The following is a 21,855-nucleotide window of genomic DNA, read 5'->3' as shown; positions in this document are numbered from 1 at the left end:
ATCATGATAATAAGAATACTAGCTGGAGTCAAAAATAGATTAGACTCCCTTTCTGCAGAGATAAAAGAAGTAAAAAAATAGCCAGAATGAAATCAAAAATGCTATAACTGAGCTGCAATCATGGACGGATACAGCGGCGGAAAGGACAGATGAAGCAGAACAGAGAATCAGTGATATAGAGGACAAACTTATAGAGAATAATGAAGCAGCAAAAAAGAGGGAGATTAAGGCAAAAGAACACGATTTAAGAATTAGAGAAATCAGTGACTCATAAAGGAACAACATCAGAATCATACAGGTCCCGGAAGAGGAAGAGAGGGAAATTGGGGTAGAAGGCTTATGTGAGCAAATCATAGCAGAAAACTTTCCTAACCTGGGGAAAGACACAGACATCAAAATCCAGGAAGCAAAGAGGACCCCCATTAGATTCAACAAAAGCTGGCCATCAAAAAGGCATATCACAGTCAAATTCACAAAATACTCAGGCAAGGAAAGAATCATGAAACCAGCAAGGGAAAAAAGTCACTAACATACAAGCAAAGACAGATCAGGTTGGCATCAGACCATCCACAGAAACCCGGCAGGCCACAAAGCAGTGGTGGGATATATTCATATATATGAATCAGAGTGCTGAATCAGAGAAATCTGCAGCCAAGAATTCTTTATCCAGCAAGGCTGTCATTCAAAATAGAAGAAGAGATAAAAAGTTTCCCAGACAAACAAAAATTAAAGGAGTTTGTGACCACTACACCAGCCCTGCAAGAAATTTTAAAGGGGACTCTGTGAGAGGAGAAAAGATGAAAAAATATAGATAGATAGATAGATAGATAATACCAAAAGCAACAAAGACTAAAAAGGACCAGAGAACACTGCCAGAAACTCCAACTCTACAAGCATCATAATGGCAATAAATTCATATCTTTCAGTACTCACTCTAAACGTCAATGGACTAAATGCAACAATCAAAATACATAGGGTAACAGAATGTATAAGAAAAAAAGATCCATCTATATGCTGGTTACAAGAGACCCACTTGAGACCTAAAGACACCTTCAGATTGAAAATCAGGGGATGGAGAACCATCTATCATGCTAATGATCAATAAAAGAAAGCCAGAGTAGCCATACTTATGTCAGACAATCTAGACTTTAACATAAAGACTGTATCAAGAGAGGCAGAAGGGCGTTATATCGTCATCAAGGGGTCTATAGACCAAGAAGACCTAACAGTTGTAAATATTTACGTGCCAAACATGAGAGTGCCAGAAGCCAAGCTATCCAACCAGCCTGATGGCAGGGCCCAGACAGTGGACGGATCGGGACTGCAGGGTGGCCCCCCGACAGTAAAGCTTCTTATACTGCTGCTTTTATGTAATTTGGCCTTAATAAAAGTACCTGGGGAATTGTCTGTTGGGGAATTGCCCTCGACAGGCCCCCTACGAAAAGACCATTGGGAAAAGAAATAAGGTTCCGCAAGGAAACTGTGCGGCCCTAGATTTAGCCCTTGCCACCCCCTATAAAGACTCTTCTACCTAAAGGAAGGATAGCCTCATACATTTCCCAGTCAAGGAAGGAACAAATGGATTTGAAAGCCCCACTCAGGTAACTAAGGAGTGTATCTATGAGCACAGGTTACTCCAACCCCTAGGCCCACTTGGCCCCCAGGAGGCATTCCAGATGATGACTGAACCTAGTTAGTTAAGGGACAGAATGGTTCATTAGTTCCTAGGTGCATTGTCTCTCTGAGAATATATAAGGTGTGGGTTTCTAAGGCCCTCTTGGCCCCCTCCTAGAACCTCAGACCAAGGTGAACACTGCTGTTCTTCAAAACCATGAATGGTTCAGGGAAACAACTAAGAGGTCATGTCCCTGTAACTGTTCCACTTGAGGTGTTGAGAGATAAGTGACCTTTCATGAAAACAGCAAAGCAAATGCTTTATAGATTATAGATAAAGGTAGATACATAATAAAAACAATGAAAGAAATTAATCAATAAGCAAAGGACAGGAGGGAACGTTACAAGGAAACAATCATGTTATTCTTTAATGGGTGATTACACAACAGAACAATTTTAGAATTGGGTAATGCCAGAAAACTTAGATGACGCACGCTATAAGGAAATCGCTAGCAAATATAATGCCACGTTTGCCACAGTAAAGCGGCCAGCTCAACACACTGCTGTTCTTTGCGTCCATTTTTATTTTTGTTTTATTTTATTTTCACTTTTTCGCCAACGCCGTTCATCCTTCGGGAACCCCTGGACCTGCTGGAGCTGGACTTCGGCATGAGAGCACCCAAATATATAAGTCAATTCATCACAATCATGAAGAAACTCATTGATAGCAATACCATAATAGTAGGAGACTTCAACACCCCACTCAGAGCAATGGACAGATCATCTAATAAAAAAAATCAACAAGGAAACAATGGCTTTGAATGACACACTGGACCAGATGGACTTAACAGATACATTCAGAACATCTCATTCTAAAGCAGCAGAACATACATTCTTCCCCAGTGCACATGGAACGTTCTCCAGAATAAACCATATACTGGGACACAAATCAGCCCTAAGTAAGTATAAAAAGATCGAGATCATACCATGCATATTTTCAGATCGCAACACTAGAAAACTCGAAATTAACCACAAGGAAAAATTTGGAAAGGTAACAAAAACTTGGAGACTGAAGAACATCCTACTAAAGAATGAATGGGCTAACCAAGCAGTTAAAGAGGAAATTAAAAAGTATATGGAAGTCAATGAACATGATAACGCCACAATCCAAAACCTCTGGGACGCAGCAAAGGCGGTCATAACGGGAAAGTATATAGTAATCCAGGCCTTCCTAAAGAAGGAAAAAAGATCTCAGATACACAACCTGACCTTATGCCTTAAGGATGTAGAAAAAGAACAGCAAATAAAACCCCAAACCAGCTGAAGACAGGAAATAACAAAGATTAGAGCAGAAATTAATGCTATCAAAACCAAAAAAACAGTAGAACAGATCAATGAAACCAGAAGCTAGTTCTTTGAAAGAATTAACAAAATTGATAAACCACTAGCCAGTTTGATCAAAAAGAAAAAGCAAAGGACCCAGATAAATAAAATCAAGAATGAAAGAGGAGAGATCACAACCAACACAACAGAAATAAAAACAATAATAAGAGAATATTATGAGCAATTATATGCCAATAAAATGGGTAATCTGGAAGAAATGGACAAATTCCTAGAAACATATACACAACCAAAACTGAAACAGGAGGAAATAGAAAATTTGAATAGACCCATAACCAGCAAGGAAATCAAATTAGTAATCAAAAATCTGCCAAAAAACAAGAGTCCAGGGCCAGATGGCTTTCCAACAGAATTCTACCAAACATTTAAGGAAGAGTTAACACTTATTGTCTTGAAACTGTTCCAAAAACCAGAAATGGAAGGAAAACTTCCAAATCCTTTCTATGAAGCCAGCATTACCTTGATTCCAAAACCAAGCAGAGACCACACTAAAAAGGAGAACTATAGACCAATTTCCCTGATGAACATGGATGCAAAAATCCTCAACAAGATTATTAGTCAACCAGATCCAACAATACATTAAAAAAAATTAGTCACCATGACTAAGCGGGATTTATACCTGAGATGCAGGGCTGGTTCAATGTCCGCAAAACAATTAACGTGATTCATCACATCAATAAAAGAAAGGACAAGAACCATATGATCCTCTCAAAAGATGCAGAGAAAGCATTTGACAAAATACAGCATCCTTTCTTGATAAAAACCCTCAAGAAAGTAGGGATAGAAAGAGCATACCTCGAGAATATAAAAGCCATATATGAACGACCCAACGCTAATATCATCTTCAATGGGGAAAAACTGAGAGCTTTCCCCCTAAGGTCAGGAACAAGACAGGGATGTCCACTCTGGCCACTCTTATTCAACATAGTATTGGAAGTCTTAGCCTCTGCAATCAGACAACACAAAGAAATAAAAGGCATCCAAATCGGCCAGGAGGAGGTCAAACTTTCACTCTTCGCAGATGACATGATACTCCATATTGAAAGCCCAAAATATTCCACCAAAAAAAATTTCTAGAATTGATTCATGAATTCAGCAAAGTTGCAGGATATAAAATCAATGCACAGAAATCGGTTGCATTCCTATACACCAACAATGAAGCAACAGAAAGAGAAATCAAAGAAATGCTCTCATTTACAGTTCCACAAAAAAAGATAAAATACCTAGGAATAAATGTAACCAAAGAGGTAAAATATCTATACACTGAAACCTATAGAAAGCTTATGAAAGAAATTGAAGAAGTCTCAAAAAAATGGAAAAAGATTCCATGCTCTTGGATAGGAAGAACAAATATTGTTAAAATGTTGATACTACCCAAAGCAATCTACATATTCAATGCAATCCCTATCAAAGTAACACCAGCATTCTTCACAGAGCTAGAACAAATAATCCTAAAATTTGTATGGAACCAGAGAAGACCCCGAATAGCCAAAGAGATCTTGAAAAAGAAAACCAAAGCAGGAGGCATCACAATCCCAGACTTCAAGCTATACTACAAAGCTGTAATCATCCAGACAGTATGGTACTGCCACAAGAACAGACACTCAGATCAGTGGAACAGAATAGAGAACCCAGAAAGGGACCCACAAACGTAGGGCCAACTAATCTTTGACAAAGCAGGAAAGAATATCCAATGGAACAAAGACAGTCTCTTCAGCACGTGGTGCTGGGAACACTGGACAGCAACATGCAGAAGAATGAACCTGGACCACTTTATAACACCATACACAAAAATAAACTCAAGATGGATGAAAGATCTAAATGTAAGACAGGAAGCCATCAAAATCCTCAAGGAGAAAGCAGACACAAACCTCTTTGACCTTGGCCACAGCAATTTCTTACTCAACACATCTCCAGAAGCAAGGGAAACAAAAGCAAAACTAATTACTAGAACCTCATCAAAATAAAAAGCTTCTGCACAGAGAAGGAAACAATCAGCAAAACTAAAAGACAACCGACAAAATGGGAGAAGATATTCACAAATGACATATTAGGTAAAGAGTTAGTATCCAAAATCTATAAAGAACTTATCAAACTCAACACTCAAAAAACAAATAATCCAATGAAGAAATGGACAAAAGACATGAAGAGACACTTCTCCAAGGAAGACATCCAGATGGTGAATAGACACATGAAAAAATGCTCAACATCATGTGTCATCAGAGAAATACAAGCCAAAACCACAATGAGATATCACCTTACATCTGTAATAATGGCTAACATTAACACCTCAAGCAACAACAGATGTTGGCGAGGATGTGGAGAAAGAGGATCTCTTTTGCACTGTGGGTGGGAATGCAAACTGATGTAGCCACTCTGTAAAACAGTATGGAGGATCCTCAAAACATAAAAATAGAACTACCCTATGACCCAGCAATTGCACTACTAGGTATTATCCAAGGGGTACAGGTATGCTCTTTTGAAGAAACACATGCACCCAAATGTTTACTGCAGCACTATCGACAATAGCCAAAGTATGGAAAGAGCTCAAATGTCCATCGATGGATGAATGGATAAAGAAGAAGTGGGATATATATACAGTGGAGCATTACTCAGTAATCAAAAGAATGAAATCTTACCATTTGCAACTATGTGGATGGAACTAGAGGGTATTATGCTAGGTGTAATTAGTCAGAAAAGGACAAATATCATATGACTTCACTCATATGAGGACTTTAAGAGACCAAAGTGATGAGCATAAGGGAAGGGAAGCAAAAATAATATAAAAACAGGGAGGGGGACAAAACATAAGAGACTTTTAAATATGGAGAACAAATAGAGGGTTACTGGAAGGGTTGTGGGAGGGGGAATGGGCTAAATGGATAAGGGCATTAAGGAATCTACTTCTGAAATCATTGTTGCACTATATGCTAACTAACTTGGATGTAAATTTAAAAAATAAATAAATTAAATAAGTAAATACATACATACATACAATAATAATACTAATATGCTCACTCAGCCTAAAATGACACTGGTTGCTCACACAGCCCCTCCAAGGGTTGTTCCTGAATCACAATGAGTAAAGAAATACTCCCAGTGGAGAGACCTGAACAACAAATCTGTTTGTCTTCTTTGCCTGGAAGACAAGAGAACTAAAATTTTGGAGCTGCATGGACATTTTGCTAATGGCTTAGCTTAAGGTCACAGACTTGGAAGGATCAACAAGGGAGGAATGAGTACAGGATACATGGCTGATGCCCAGTATAAGAACTGTGTGTCAAAACTGTAGCTACCGTGAGATTGACCCTCAAAATGCATCTTCTACAGATCAGGCTCTCAGGGATCAGGTAGACAAAAATGACCCATTCAATAGAGGTCAGTCTGCCTCCTTTCCCAACTGGCCTGGTTCTCACTGAGGGGCCAGGGCAGCAGGGATAAAATGGTTGCACAGTGTTTGTCTTACCAAGGTTGATTTGGCTAACATTACTACCGCATACCCACTATGTTAACCACAGAGAATACAGTTGATTCCTTGATATGGCATCATTTTCTGGAGGGAAAGCACAGCCAACTGATAGCAAATTAAGATTGATTACATTGGAATTCTTCCATCATGGCAGCAGTAGTAATTTTTCCACAGTAAAATAGACACTTATTCTTAATTTATGACTGCATTCTCTACCTGCCTTCATTCTGCCAACACCACCATCCGTATATTTATTAAATACCTTATTCATCATCATGAAATTTCACACAGCATCGTGAATGAATCAGGGAATTGATTTTTTATGTTTTTTTTTCTTGTGATAAGAACTTTTAAGAACTTTTATAATAAAATTGTGGAAATGGTTTTAAGTTCAAGAGATTCACAGTCCCAACAGCCTTTCCTGCTGGCAAAAAATAAATAAATGCCCTAGAGAAGATGGCAGAGTGGGAGACTCCCGGTTAGATTACAGTAACAGTGAATAAAGTAATTGAAAGAAATCTTGATTCAAAACAAAGAAAATAGGGAAGTCAAGTAGATATAGGTTCCTACAAGAATCAAATAGGCAATCACGCAGTAAAAAACTACAAGGCTAAGATGTGACATACATTGGATATCAGTGAGATGAGCCAAGCATTCATGACCATACTGCACAGTATTACAAGTAGACAAAGAGCCGAGAGAATGAGCAGGAAATGTTCACACGTGTGGAAGTAGAAGGGCAGGAGTTAGGGCACAGAGCATCTAACTCTGCAGCACTTCAAATGACCTGTACTTAAAACTGAGCCATTAAAGGCCTGTATCTTAAGCGTAGAGACAAATGGAAGTAAACAAGCCTTTACGTAGACTATAGCACCACTCTGAGAACAGCAGTGGTCCAGAAAATTCTCATGCCCTGGTATTGGATTAGGTTAATCGTATATTTCTAATATCCTGAGGTCCCTAAAGGAGGTTAAAGATATTCTTCCAGTTCTCTGGAAGAATATTCCATCATCCAGCACCTTGACATTTATTTCTAAAATAATAATGTTTCCACTACAATGCTCAACCCACAATCAAAGATACCTAGGGACGTGAGAAGACATGACATCTGATTGGAGACCAACACAAACATATTAAGCAAAAATAGGTGTCCTGGTTCTCCAGAGAGTAGAATTAATAGATATGGCTTGTAAAATAACTATGCTTACTGTGGAGATAACAGGCAAGTGTAAAGAACTTTTCAGTAAAGAACTCAAAGATTTAAAAAACACTGATATTCCAGTTTTGCAAAAGAAACATTATAGAAGCCAGTTTATAACATAACATATAACCACATATATAACAACATTTAATACATGTGTAATTAATCTTGGGATGAATTCAACGTAGTAGGAAGCATTATAATTTCTGCACAACTAAAATATAACTAGCTAAGGCACAAAAGAATAATCTTATTGTTTCTATTAAAAAAACATACAAAATCAACTCCATGTGGTTTTGATACTGAGGGATTTGAAAATCAATCACAAATTTATTAATTGTGTTTCAACCCTTAAAGGCATTAGTGTTTCTATCAACTACCAAGCACACAATTGTAGGAGCCATAATAATCTTCGTCAACACAGCAGTAGTCAAATCTCAAAGCAAACCCCTTCCTTATATTCATTCTTAATCTAATGATGCAGGCCGTGCTTTTTAAAGATTACTTTATCCCATATGTTCCACATAAATGTATTAGCCAATGTATTTTTTCTTTTGTTTTGCATTTTGCTGTAATACGGTAATAGGCCTTGAATAATAAGAACAATAGAAATTATTCACTTGAATTTTCATGTGCAAAAAGGCAGTAATTTATTTAAATAATGTTAATGTATCAGAAGTTCAGCTAATGTCTTATCTCCATGTATGTGAATGTATAATTTTCAATATGTACTTTTGTACCACTTCTTTAACATAAATAGATGCAAGACAGATTTAATGGGACCAATATTCTCTCCAGAGTTTGCAGGTATATGCAGACCTAATTGATCAGAAAGTAACACACTTACCAGGAGAAGTTGTCACTATCTAATGCAAGAACCATGAATAATTTTTAAATGACTTCAAATTGTATAACAGTGACATCATCCTTTTATCTTGGTAAAATATTTTGAGATCAAGTTGTAAGTAAAAAGAATATTTCAAAAGTCTACGCTGTGTAACCAAAGCTACAAGCAGGAATCTTTTTGGAAAGAAATATTTGATTTGTGAGTGTAGCACCTTATAATGTTTTTCATAAATTTCCTCAAGTGATTATTTTTATGTGAGTTCACCAAATTATGTATCCCCATTTCTTATAAACACTCCTAGAAGGATCAGAAGTATAGGACAAGCACTCTTACTTTGTTTTTGAGGAAAATAGTCAAATAAACTACATATGTAAACAGATTTATACAATAAGACATTGTATAAAACATGTTATATGTATTGCATGTAGGTAGTGAGAAATATTGAGCTATCTCAATCTGTAAAACCTTTGAGACTATGAATGATTTGAGAATCAATCCCCCATAATAATTTGGACCTTCTTGAGTTGGTTTGTAAGAGCTTGGAATGCAATTGGTCTCCAGTAGACACCCCTTATCCACAGTTTCACTTTCCATGTTTCAGGTGTCTGTGATCAACCATGGTCCAAAGGCAGATGCTCCTCCTTTTGATCAAAGAGTGTCAGTAGTCTAACGCCATGTCACAATGCCTGTGTCCTTAACCTCACTTAATTCCATCGTGCAGTCATTTCATCATCTCACATAATCACAAAAAGAAGAGTGAGTGCAGGACAATAAGATATTTGAGACAGACACAGAGAGACTACATTTGTGTAACTTTTATTACAGCATATTGTTACAACTGTTCTATCATATTATTAGTTATTGCAGTTAATCTCGTCCTGAGCCTAATTATAAATTAAACTTTATCATAGGTATGTATAGAAAAAAAACTCCACAATATATATAGGGTTTGGTACAGTCAGCAGCTGCAGGCATCCACTGGGGGTGTTGGAACATATCTCCCATGATAAGGGCGTGGGGTTAGACTTCTGTATTCAACTTTCAAGTTCCTCACAATTCGCCAGTGCATTCACTGCTTCCGTCATTCAAATTGCCATCCTCTGTGCTAAAATGCACTGCACGAATATCCAAATGCCCAGGCTTTGAGTTTTTCATCCCCTGTGTTTCCAAAAACTATCACCTGCCTATTCTCCACATAAGATACCACTGAGCTGATCAGGATACAGGATAGCCTCCCAGACCAAACTCTTGCTTTTTCCTATCACTTCTTTTCCAAAGCTAATCATAGATTGATTTCTGGCCATTTTAAAATCCTATCCAAATGGTCTGGCTTTTTTGCTCCACATTACATCTGTGAGAGTCTCTCTGGATGTGGAGTATTGTTTTTCTGTCATTGTTTTCTAGCAGGCTTCTCAACCTAGGCATTGTTCCCACTTTAAACTGAATAATTATTTGCTGTTGGAAACTGTTCTATGCACAGTAAGATGTTTAGCAGAATTTCAGGCAGAGCTCTATTCATAAAATGCCAATGGCAGTCCCCCAGGTTGTGACTACCAAAGATATCTCCAGAAATTTCTAAATGTCCAGTGAGAAACAAAATTCCCCCCAGTTGAGAACCACAACCATATAGTTATTCCACTTTAGAAACTTTTTTTAATTTTTTTAACGTTTATTCATTTTTGAGACAGAGAGAGACAGAGCATGAATGGGGGAAGGTCAGAGAGAGAGGGAGACACAGAATCTGAAACAGGCTCCAGGCTCTGAGCTGTCAGCCCAGAGCCCGACGCGGGGCTCGAACTCACGGACCGCAAGATCGTGACCTGAGCCCACGTCGGACGCCCAACCGACCGAGCCACCCAGGCGCCCCCCACTTTAGAAACTTACCAATTAATTATCTTTAGACTTTTCTCTCATTGAAATTTGGTTGATTAGGGTTTGGGCAACAATCTGGACTTATTCAAGAATATAAGGCCGCTCTAATTATCCTGAGAATCAAGTGGTTTGGTATAAAAATTAGAGTTTACACAAATTTTGTGAAAGCCTGGTGAGTGGTGGTGGTGGAGGAGGAAAAGGAAGACAAATCAAAGGAAACTACTGCTAAATCTGTCACCGGCGAAAAAGATCCAGAAGCAGATCCCGGAGACCTCAACCTGGAGACCAAGACAGGTAGTTGTCCAAGGCCCCAGGAGAGCCACTGCGTCTCGTGAGTCTGGGAGAATGCTCCCATCTACTGTCCCTTTCTGAATCATCAAGTTAGATTTCCATCCTCAAAAATAATAAAATACTTAGGAGTAAATTCAACCCAGGTGGTAAAAGATCTGCACACTAAAAACTATAAGACACTAAGAAATGAAATTGAGGAAGACACAAATAAATGGAATTACATTGCCTGGTCACGGATTGGAAGAATTACTATTGTTAAAGTGTCCGTACTACACAAGCCATCTGCAGATTCACTGCAAGCCTGTTGGCTCATAACCCCTTGGGAATCTTCCTAGACATAATCTGAACCTGGGCCCTAAAACTGGCTGGGAGAGCCCAAAGAAAGAGGCAGGCCACTCCAAGTTACTAAGCTGCAGTTTTAACAAGCAAAGGGAACTTAGATATGAGGCTTGTCTTGGACAAGAGCAAGACAAGTGGGTCCCTGAACTTGCTCCCTGAATCTTTAAAGTTTATATAGAGGCCTTAACTGAGTTGAGTCACCTATACCATGCAGGTATTCTCAACACTACATTGCTGTCTCAAAGCTATGTCCTTGGAGCAGCCTCTGGGGAAAAAAGCAAGTAGAACCCATATTCCCAGAACAGGAGAGGGGGGAGGAGCCGCCAAGTGCCTGGGTCCAGTTCAGCGGCAGTCATGTCTTTTTGATGACTTTCACCAACAAAACCGTGTCAAAATTCCAATGGTATTTTTCACAGAAATAGAAAAGCAATCCTAAAGTGCAAATGGAAACACAAAAGATCCCCAATAGCCAAAACACTCCTCAGAAAGAAGCACATCACTGGAGACATTACCCTTCTTAATTTCAAACTATACTATAAGACTATAGTAATCAAAAAAGTACACTCCTGGCATAAAAACAGTCACATAAGACCAATGGAACAGAATCAAGAGCCCAGAAATATACCCACACATAAACAGTCAACTAATATTTGACTAGAGGGCCAAGAATACTCAGTGGAGAAAAGAAAGTCTTTTCAATGAATGCAAAAGAATCAAACTGGAACACTATCTAGCACCATTCACAAAAAATTATCTTGAAATGAATAAAGACTTAAATATAGTCCTGAAATTGCAAAACTCCTAGTAGACAACATAGGGGGAAAAGGTCCTTGATGTTGGTTTTAGCCATAATTTTCTGGATATGACACCAAAAGAAAAGGCAACAAAACTGAACATTTTATGTGGGATACCTCAAAATAAAAAGCTTCTGCACAGCAGGACATAGAATCAACAAGATGAAAAGGTAACCTATGAAGTAGAATATAACGTGCAAATTACACATCGGGTAAGTGCTTTGTATCCAAAATATGCAAGGAATGTATTGTACTCAATAGTAAATAATAATAATCCACTTTAAAAAAAGGGGACAAAACATATGAATAGACATTTTTCCAAAGAGGATATACAAATGGCCAACAGGTACATGAGAAGGTATTCATCAGGGAAATATAGATCAAAACCACATGAGATATTACCTCACACCTCAGAGTGGCTATTGTCAAAAAGATAAGAAATAACAAGGGCTTGGGAAGGATGTGGAGTAAAGGGAAGCTTTGTGCACTGTTGGTGGGACTGTAAATTGATATTGCCACTATGGAAAACATTATGAGGTTCCTCAAAAAATATATATGTATATGTAGGTATATATATGTATATATTATATATGTATGTATGTATATATTATATCTATATGTATGTATATGTGTATGTACAATATATATGTATGTATGTATATATGTATGTATAATATATATACATATAACATATATATAACATTTGTGATATATATGTCACATTATGTGATCTATATTGTTATAAGAGATATTAATTTAAATCACATTAAAGAAAATGTGACATATATCACATTTGTGATATATATAATATTGTGTGATATATATAATATTATGTTATAAAGTAATATATATAAATATTATTCAGCCATAAAAAAGAGAAGGAAATCTCTTTTGTTGCCATTTGCAACAACATGGGTGGACATTGAGGCCTTTGTGCTAGGTGAAATACCTCAGATGGAGAAAGATAAATACTGCATCATTTCATTTATATATGCAATCTTTAAAAATACAGAACTCACAGAAACAATAGACTGGTATTTGCTAGGGGTGTGAGGTATGATGCAATGGGTGAAGATGGTCAAAGGGTAAAACTTCCAATTGTAAGATGTACAAGTCCCAGGCATCTACTATAAAGCATGGTGACTACAGTTAAAAATACTGTATTACATACTTGAAAGTTGCTAACACAGTAAATTTGAAAAATTCTCAACACACACATACACACACACACACACACACACACACACACACGGAAACCATGTAAGAGAATGCATGTGTTAACTAGTTTTATTGTGGTGTTTTGGAATATATACTCATATGAAGCCATCATGTTGCACATCTCAACGCTATTATATGTCAATCACATTTCCATATATGTGGAAAAATCAAAATAAAACTGTAATTCCTTTTACTCTTTGTCTCTATGTTTTCTACTGACAAAAATCTCCTGTTACTCTTATTTTTGCTCTGTTGAAGAAAATGTGTTTGTTCATTTGTTTTTGCTCTGGCTGCTTTGAAGATTTTATCCTTATCTGTGTTCAGAGTTTTACCTAGTCAAGTGATTTTCTTTGTATTTCTTCTGACTGAGGTCCATCCAGCTTCTTGACATATAGGGTGAGACCTTTGCTAATGTTGGAAAATTCTCAGGCCATATTATTTCACTATTGCTTCTGTTCTATTGTCTTCTCACTCTGACTCAAATGACACACATTTTAGGTTTTTGGTTTTTTTTTCAGTACATCAGCTGGATCTTTTACACTTTTTTCTGAATTTCTCATTCTATCTGTATATGTTTTAAAAATATTCTGACTTTTTAATGGCTTCCTAATTTTCTCTTTTGCCATATTTAATGTCTACCTCCCTAATTCTCATTGTTATTATAATTTTTTTAGTTCTAAAATTTTAAGCTGACTTTCTTATAGATTCCAGGTCTCTAGCAAGTCTCCATCTCTTCTCTTCTTTTTCTTTTTTAAACAAAATAATCATGATTATTTTAAGTCTATTGTTTATAAATAACCTGAATATCTAGATCACTTGGATCTATTTTCATTGTATTTTTATCTTGGTTTTTATGCATTTTATAGACATGTCTGGTGATTTTTAACTATAAAAAATACAGAAGACCTGGCTAATGATCTTTCTCAGAGGAATAATCTTCAAGCTGGCACAGAGTGTTTTGGTGGGTCACCCAGTGCAGACAAGGAAAGGTTTGGGGCTCTGTGAAGTCAGGACTGTGGTCAGCTCCTCCCACCAAGGCACAGACCCTGCTCCTAGGGCGTATTCTTTCTGGGCACTTAACTGAGAATCCCTGAGTCCTCCTTGGGGCCATGCAATTTTTTACTCACCGCTGCTTCACTTTCCCCAGGACTAGAAGACTGCTGAAATATTTGCTCTGGTCTTCAGCTCTCAGACCATAGCCTGACAGTAGGTGTCTCTTCCTGGACACCAACACAGTTCAGGAAACGCCAAAACCACTGGTGGCAAACTTCACGCACTCTCCCACTCACATCTCTGCAGTTACTTTCCCCTTCTTCCAAGAAGTTAAATTCTTCTTAGAGGGACCCAACACCGATTTCTGTCTCCCCAGCATGGTGAGACCTCAGTAGATTCCAAGGTTTTCCTTTCTGTTCTGACTCTTCATCCATGTACTTGACAAAACCCTGAGGAAAAACAGAGATGAATGGGGGACTCATAAGTCATTTTCTCTTGTTTCCGGAATGTGGGCCTCTCCTATTCTGTCTGCCTTGTTCTCCGATCCTTTCAAAGATTTGTTTTTAGGTACTAACCCAGCCTTTATACTTGTTTAAAAAAGGTGTATTTTGAGAGGCACTACCTTGTTAAGTTTGACAAAAGGAATAATTGAAACTATGTGAGTTTTCAGTCATGAGAAATACTCGGTAAACACATGTTTTGAATAAATATGACATCCCTGAATGCTGAAAAATATCTACTACAGTTATCTCTATGTGTAGAGGTGCCATTTTCTCTCTCAATGGTCTTGAATTTTCTCTCATTTCTTCTCTCATGCTGTGATGGTGGTGCAATCCACCTTTAACAACTAGAAAAGTTACCATATGAAATTAACCCAAGACTTATTCATTTTGAGATACAGAGAGAAAGACAGACAGAGAGAGAGAATCCCGAGCAGGCTCTGCATCGTCAGTGTGAAGTTCGATGTGGGGCTCGAACTCATGAACCGTGAGATCATGACTTGAGCCAAAATCAAGAGTCAGATGCTTAACCGACTGAGCCACCCAGGCACCCTGGATGAATCTGAGAGTTTTTCAAATGACTGTGACGTTTCCAACGTCGCACAATACGCTATGCTTCCTGTTGAGGCAGTTCGGGATTTCATAGTTAACCAATTCCGTATTTGCTGTAACAAATTTTAAGACACCTTATTTTCCTTTAAAAAATACCCAAGCGATTTTTTTTAAGGAACACAATATTTGAGCATTTGTGTGGTCGTTTATTGGTGCCCTATTATGCCTAAGTTGAAAATCTATGGGTGAATAGCCCTCAGGATGTCAGTAGAATATTTTAAGTGCTGTAAACTGGGTTATTTAAAATCTACTCTCCAACGAAAAGTACTTACCTGAAGTGCCTATAACTCAGCTAGCTCAAGACATAATCACAGAGTGGAAGTTTATATTCCATATGCTAAAGTAGCTCATTGAACAAAAAGGTACATTAATGTCTACTAAGCAGAGAAATCTAGCGTTACTTTTCTTGACTCTCAGCCAGTGGAATCTGCTGAGTCTGTTATGGTAAATATGCGGTTTTCAAAGAATTATCCAGAGAAATCAGCCCATAAGAGATTTCTTTCTTTTTTTTTTTTTTCTAGAGGCTTTCTTACCAAAGAAAATGCTCGCTGTGATGTGGAAGAAGGTGGTAGTGTTGGGGTATAAAAACTTAGATTATTCTACTTACAATTGCACTGGATTTCATTCCCATTCATTCCTATGAAATAGAAATGGAAGTTTATGGGGATGTGTAAGATAGATCAGCACTTTAAATCGCATCTGTTCCGTTTTACTGCAAGCTGATGTCTTATTAAAATCAAACAACAGCATACTTTAGAGCCAGAAATTATTACAAGACCACCACACCAGGAAAAACATGAAACAAACAAAACAAGATATAGTGAATAGAACTACTTATTAAGCATGAAAACGATCCTCATATGGGATTATTTGGATGCAGTGTTGGAAGCATTTTATTCCTCAGATGTCATTCCTGCAATAAATACTAAATTATCATTGTGTTTTTCATAGCAATACACAGACATCCCATCTTAAGGCAGAAATTGAGGGGAGTGTTATAGACTAGGATGGTTTTTATGAAAGAAAGGAAAAACACAAAAGAGATAAATAAAAGTATTGATTTATGAAGTGGTGTGTAAAAAATAAAGGGGTGGGTTATAAAGGATGCTTGTGGAGGGCATCAGAGTATCTATTATGAGGAAACTGTGTTATTTTATTGGGTTTTTTTTCCAAACATGGAGACAGAATAATAGGTCCAATATAGCCTTAGCTTGAATTACAACAGAGATTTCAACTTCTTTGTTTGGAGAAAAAAAAAAAAGTCTGTTGCTCTGTTCATTTCACGATGACATGAAACACAGGCAAGGCTCAAATCCTGACAGTGTGCATTTTTATTTATCGATAAATATAATTTTTATGCAACTAACTGTATGCAGGAGTAGATTAAATATCTATTACTGTAATTCTGATGATTTTTAATAAAGTAAAATTTACTTTTGTGCAACACCTAATTATTAATCATTGGAAGGTGTTGTATTATTTTAATGAAAATAAATGACCTGAATAATGTATGAATATATGAATATGTGAATAGTTAATTGCTCAAATGCAATGATATATGAAGTGTTTGGGTCAAAGTCTGTGGTCAAATACATGTACATGGATCCAACTGCCCTGAAATCCCTTTTATTCCTCTCTTTGCCATTTAAAGAATAACAATCAATTGTATTTGGAACTTCGCCTTTGTTAATCTTTAGGTTTAATCTTCTTATTAATAACTTGAAAGCTTTCTCTGAATTCAGAATTAATGGACAATTTCCCAGAACACCCTATTAACAGAATTGCATGTATGGAACAACCATAGAACTAATGTAAAGTTGTGTGGTCACACCTGATGGGACTAAACCTACATTCTTCCACTGGCCAAGAGAAAGGGAAACTCAGAGGAAAAACGCTTTTTAAAAAGGATGACATCTCACATCAACATTAAAATCCAGTGAAGGACAGCCTACTAGGTTTTTATTTAATAACCAATGCTTCCATTCATTGTGAGATGTGATTTACCAATATTTACTTACTACCCACTATATTATAAACTAGACTTCTTATATCTCCCTCCAGCCTGCCTAGACCTGTTGATCACCAAATTTTTCCCATATTTTGTCTATACTCACTTTTGTATTTCTAATAAACGTCTAAGTTCAAGAGTGATATGCTCTATCCAAAGATTCCAATCCCATAACAGACTAGCTTCTCTCCAAAATGTAATATATCTCTACATAATATGAAAACATAAAATAATAGGTATGTCTTAGTCTGCTCGGCCTGTTATAACAAAATGCTAAAGACTGAGCAGCTTAAACTATACTTATTTCTCACAGTTCTGGAAGCTGGAAGGTCTGAGATCAAGGTTGCCTGCAAATTCAGTTCTCAGTGAGGTCCCACTTGTAGACAACGTCCTTCTCAATGTGTGCTCACGTGGTCCTTCCTTGGTACACGCACAGGGGGAGAGAGAGATCTCACTGTCTTCCTCTTCTTATAAGATACTAACCCCCCGTGAGAGGCTCAGTCTCATGACCTCATATAATCCTAATTACCCCCCAATGGCCCAACCTCCAAATACCATCACATTAGGGGATGGAGGTTCAACCTATGTATTTGGAGGAGGGCAAAGTCAGCCAATTACAATGTTTATTAAAGTTTTCTTAAGCTATGTGAATACAGCTTAATATCCATACTTTTTGTTTTCTTAATATCCACACTTCTTTTAAAAACATGACTGGATACTTACCATGTCCTAGAAACTGTAATAAATACAGGACACAGGAACTCAAAACTCTTGAGTATGAGGGTTTTGCAACTCTGTGGCAGAGATATGCACATTAACCGATGATAGTGCTGGCTACAGTGTGTGTGTGTGTGTGTGTGTGTGTGTGTGTATACTTATATAAGAATAAAAAGGAGAAACTAATTAATTATGACTGCAGAGACCACAGAAAGTTTACAATAGGTGAAAGTTATCTGGATCGTAATGCATGGGCAATGGGAAGTAGGGTTGAAAAATTTAGAAGGCTATCTGGGCAAAGCCAACTTGTATGCAAACGGATCATAGATTTTCTAAAACAACTTCCTTAGAATTGGTGAATAGTATTGTGAAGTTTTATCACAAAGTGCATGATGTTTTTGTACCCACATCCTTTTGGGTATTGAGAAAAGGTAAGAATGGAAAGAAAAGTTGGGACCAAACTCTACTGGGCCTTTTTGGCATGCCAAAGCTCTCGGACTGTGCCAGATGGGCAGTGGGAAACCAACTAAGTCTTCTAGATGGAGAATGAGTTAGGTTATCACATCGTTATAATATTAAAACAATAGCTACTATCCATGAAATGCTTTTGATGTACCTTATCCATACACTTCTATAAATTTTACACGCAGTAACTTGTTTCATGCTTATCGTAACCCTCTAAAGTAAAGGTTAGCATTTTCTTCAATTTATAGGTGAGGAGACTAAATCTTGGAATCCCTTGTGTAAGATCACACGGGGTAAAGAGTGACAGAGGCAAGTTTCAGTTTTTCTGACTCCAGGGACTGCGTCACTAACCTCTGCATTATATAAAATCAAATTTCTGGTTTACAAAATGCAAGGTACAAGTAAATGATTAAAATTTTGGTGATAGCCTCGTCTTCCGTTCAAATCCCTCACCTTGGACTTGGGATATGCTTGTTTTAGAGGTGGGGGGTGGAGCTGTGGAGGACAATGTACACCGACTATACTTTTCTAAACATTTTCCTTGTACCTGAAAAAATAAGTAGAAGTGATAAGGGAAAGCTAAATAATACCTTCCATAAAAAATCTATTACTGCACTCCACTGCATTTAATACTTGCTCTAAAAAATTATTGATATGCTCAATATCTTCCTTTTAATTCCTCAAGTAACTTCCAGAGAATTTAGGTGAGGTAGATAATAAAAGAGATAATAAGTGGTACAGGAAAGGTGATGAAGTTTAAATTTAAGAACATACTTTAAAAACCTTTCTGATAAGCATTGACTATTTCAAAGCTCTTTTTTTCAGTTCATGACACAGGAACAAAATGGCAGCATTAACAGAGATTCAAAATAGGTTCAAATTGAAAAAGAATTTATATGATATACAGCCATAGAGAAGGATCTTCTCTCTGTTTTGATGTTCCATTTCTTATTCCTGGTGACCTTGAAACATCATCTTGATTCCATCACTTTTGCTCTTCGGTTATGATTTCCAAATTCAAAACTAGATCTGGTAGTTTCATCCTGGTTCTTACATACCTTCTTCTTTCTGGAATTTTTTTTTTCATTGTGAAACTCCTTTCTCCTGATCCACGTTTAAAACCCTGACACAAATTCATCATTCTGCTCCCCTCTATTTAATACTTCATGAAAGAAGGTAACTTTTCACCAAGGGTTAGCACTATCATCCAACTGGGTTGTGAAACTAATAAAAAGCCCATATCAACAGACTCTCAAGGTATCCAAGAGTTAAGTTACACAAGTTGTAAACAGTATGATTATTAGATGACAATATGTTATTATTATCTCTTACAAATATTTCCAATTAATAACCATAACCCTACAAATCGACAATTTGACAACCTAGAAAATTATTTATACTACTGTATATTTTTACATCAAATTATTATTTCAGTAGGCACCTAAGTTTTATATACAGTTCTAATCTGAGAACTTAACATAAACCTGATATTGCAATGTGTCATTCAAAATTAGAAACTCCAGGTATGTATGGGAGTTTCCCTTCCTGTCACAGTAATTTGTTTGTCTTCTCAGTTCCCATATGCAATTAGGTTACTTAAGTTAGGGTCACCATGGAACAAGCACCACTAAAGGCAACTGAAACAAATAAGCAAGTGAGTAAGTAAACAAATAATCTCCTTGTGAAAATGTAGCATTTCTATTACACTAAAACATCCACCGTCCAATTATCAGTCCACTTTACTATTTTCTCTGTAATCCCTTCTAGTATAATGGCATAATTTAACAAATAGATCAATAATATTTAGCAAAGGCAAAACTAAGGTATTTAAAGTTCATAAATCAAATCTAAGAAATGCACAATTGATTATGATATGAATATTTCCTATAATAAATGTGCTCCAGTGAAGGGAAACTACTGGGATTTGACTTAATTTTCAGATTTGAACATGCTGCATTTGGAGTGAATATTTCAACCATAATACAAAGAGGCATCAGCTTATACCTAGTTAGGGTGAGAGTCATACCATTGTATAAGGCAATGTTCCACATACTTTATGTCTATTTTTAAATACCCACAGGTCTTTAGTATGGAAATTTGAATTCCAGGCCCTAAGCAAAATAAAATGTTTATCGTTATCCGATTTTTTTTCCAAAACATCAAAAACATTTATCACCCCTGAAGTCTTTCATACCAAAATAAAAATACTTTCCTATTTTAAGACATCTTACATGGATAAGGCACTTGAGTTTAAAATCAATGTAAACTGCCTAATTAACCAATACCACACATTCATAACTTAAAAGGGAGAATTTTAGGGTTTGGCTTAATGTGCGTTTTATACTAAAACTGTGATAACACATAATTTTGGACTGATGTTAGCCTCTTATGATTTGGTGGCAGAGCCTTATTTGATCATCTTTGGAAGTATTCAAAAATCTGGGTAATAGAATCCAAGTGAAGATGAGCTAAAATCTTAAAGGATGTTTTATGTAGAATTATTGCATGGTGATATAAATCCATTCACATATAAAATTTTATGTAGAATTGTTGCATAATAATGTAAATCCACTCACATATAAAACTGTATATGCTGGGGTGCCTGGGTAAGCTCTGTTGGTTGGGCCTCCAACTTTGGTTCAGGTCATAATCTCGCTGTCTGTGGGTTCGAGCCCCACGTGGGGCTCTGTGCTGACAGCTCGGAGCCTGGAGCCTGCTTCAGATTCTAGGTCTCCCTCTCTCTCTGCCCCTCCCCTGCTTGTGCTGTCTCTCTCTCTCAAAAATAAATAAACATTAAACAATTAAAAAAAACCTGTATATGTCTGGATATACATAAATGTATTTTTTTTTAAGTCAAAGGAAAGTAATGAAAGATTACATATCAAATTCTTAAAGGTGATTCCTCCAGAAAGAATGGATGTGTATGCATATATGTCTGTAGGTTTAGAAAGAATTTATACTCCTCTATTTTCATTTTTTATAAAAAAAATTTATTTATTTATTTATCACTTGTGTAATACTCTTTAAAAATGACTTCAAGTCAAGAATGTATAATTTCTCATAAATCAGAATGAGAAGGTAATCAAGACCATTTTCAGTCAATTCTTCTATGTTACAAATTCATTGAGGGCAGACAACTGGTTCCATTTATATATGCACTCCCCTGATGATAGTGAAATAATTTATACATAACAGGTTCTTGATAATGACATATTTGGTGAGTGAATAAACAAACACAAGCCACCAGCAGGTAGTGATCAGGAAATCCGTGTCATTATCACAGAGAAGCCACTGTGAACTGTAAAAATAAGGACATGTGACAGGAGATCATCACCATGATTACAGTTTGAGAGCAGAGTTCCAGTTCTCGGGTTCAAGGAATCGGAAGAGAAATAAAGTCCTGGAGAAACCAATAGAGAAACTCAGGCAGGGGAGTAAGAAGACATAAATTCTGACCCTACAACTCTTAAGCGGATCTTGAAACTGAAGTCTGACTATAATAAACAGGGTTTAA

General features: G+C 36.8%; 1 long non-coding RNA gene across 1 annotated transcript in view; it reads right to left on the bottom strand.

Moving 5' to 3' along the window:
• LOC128314313 (uncharacterized) overlaps window positions 1-18,088 on the bottom strand; it is a 191,859-nt gene extending 173,771 nt beyond the window's left edge. The window contains exon 1 of the long non-coding RNA XR_008295804.1: window positions 14,174-18,088. This is a non-coding gene — a long non-coding RNA (uncharacterized LOC128314313). The remainder of the gene's footprint in view (window positions 1-14,173) is intronic.
• Between the last annotated feature and the right edge of the window lie 3,767 nt (window positions 18,089-21,855).

Source organism: Acinonyx jubatus, chromosome B1 (genome assembly GCF_027475565.1).
Source record: "Acinonyx jubatus isolate Ajub_Pintada_27869175 chromosome B1, VMU_Ajub_asm_v1.0, whole genome shotgun sequence".
Taxonomy (NCBI): Eukaryota; Metazoa; Chordata; class Mammalia; order Carnivora; family Felidae; genus Acinonyx; species Acinonyx jubatus.
Note: the sequence above shows the minus strand (reverse complement) of the source record. Positions and strands in the feature narration are given on the sequence as shown.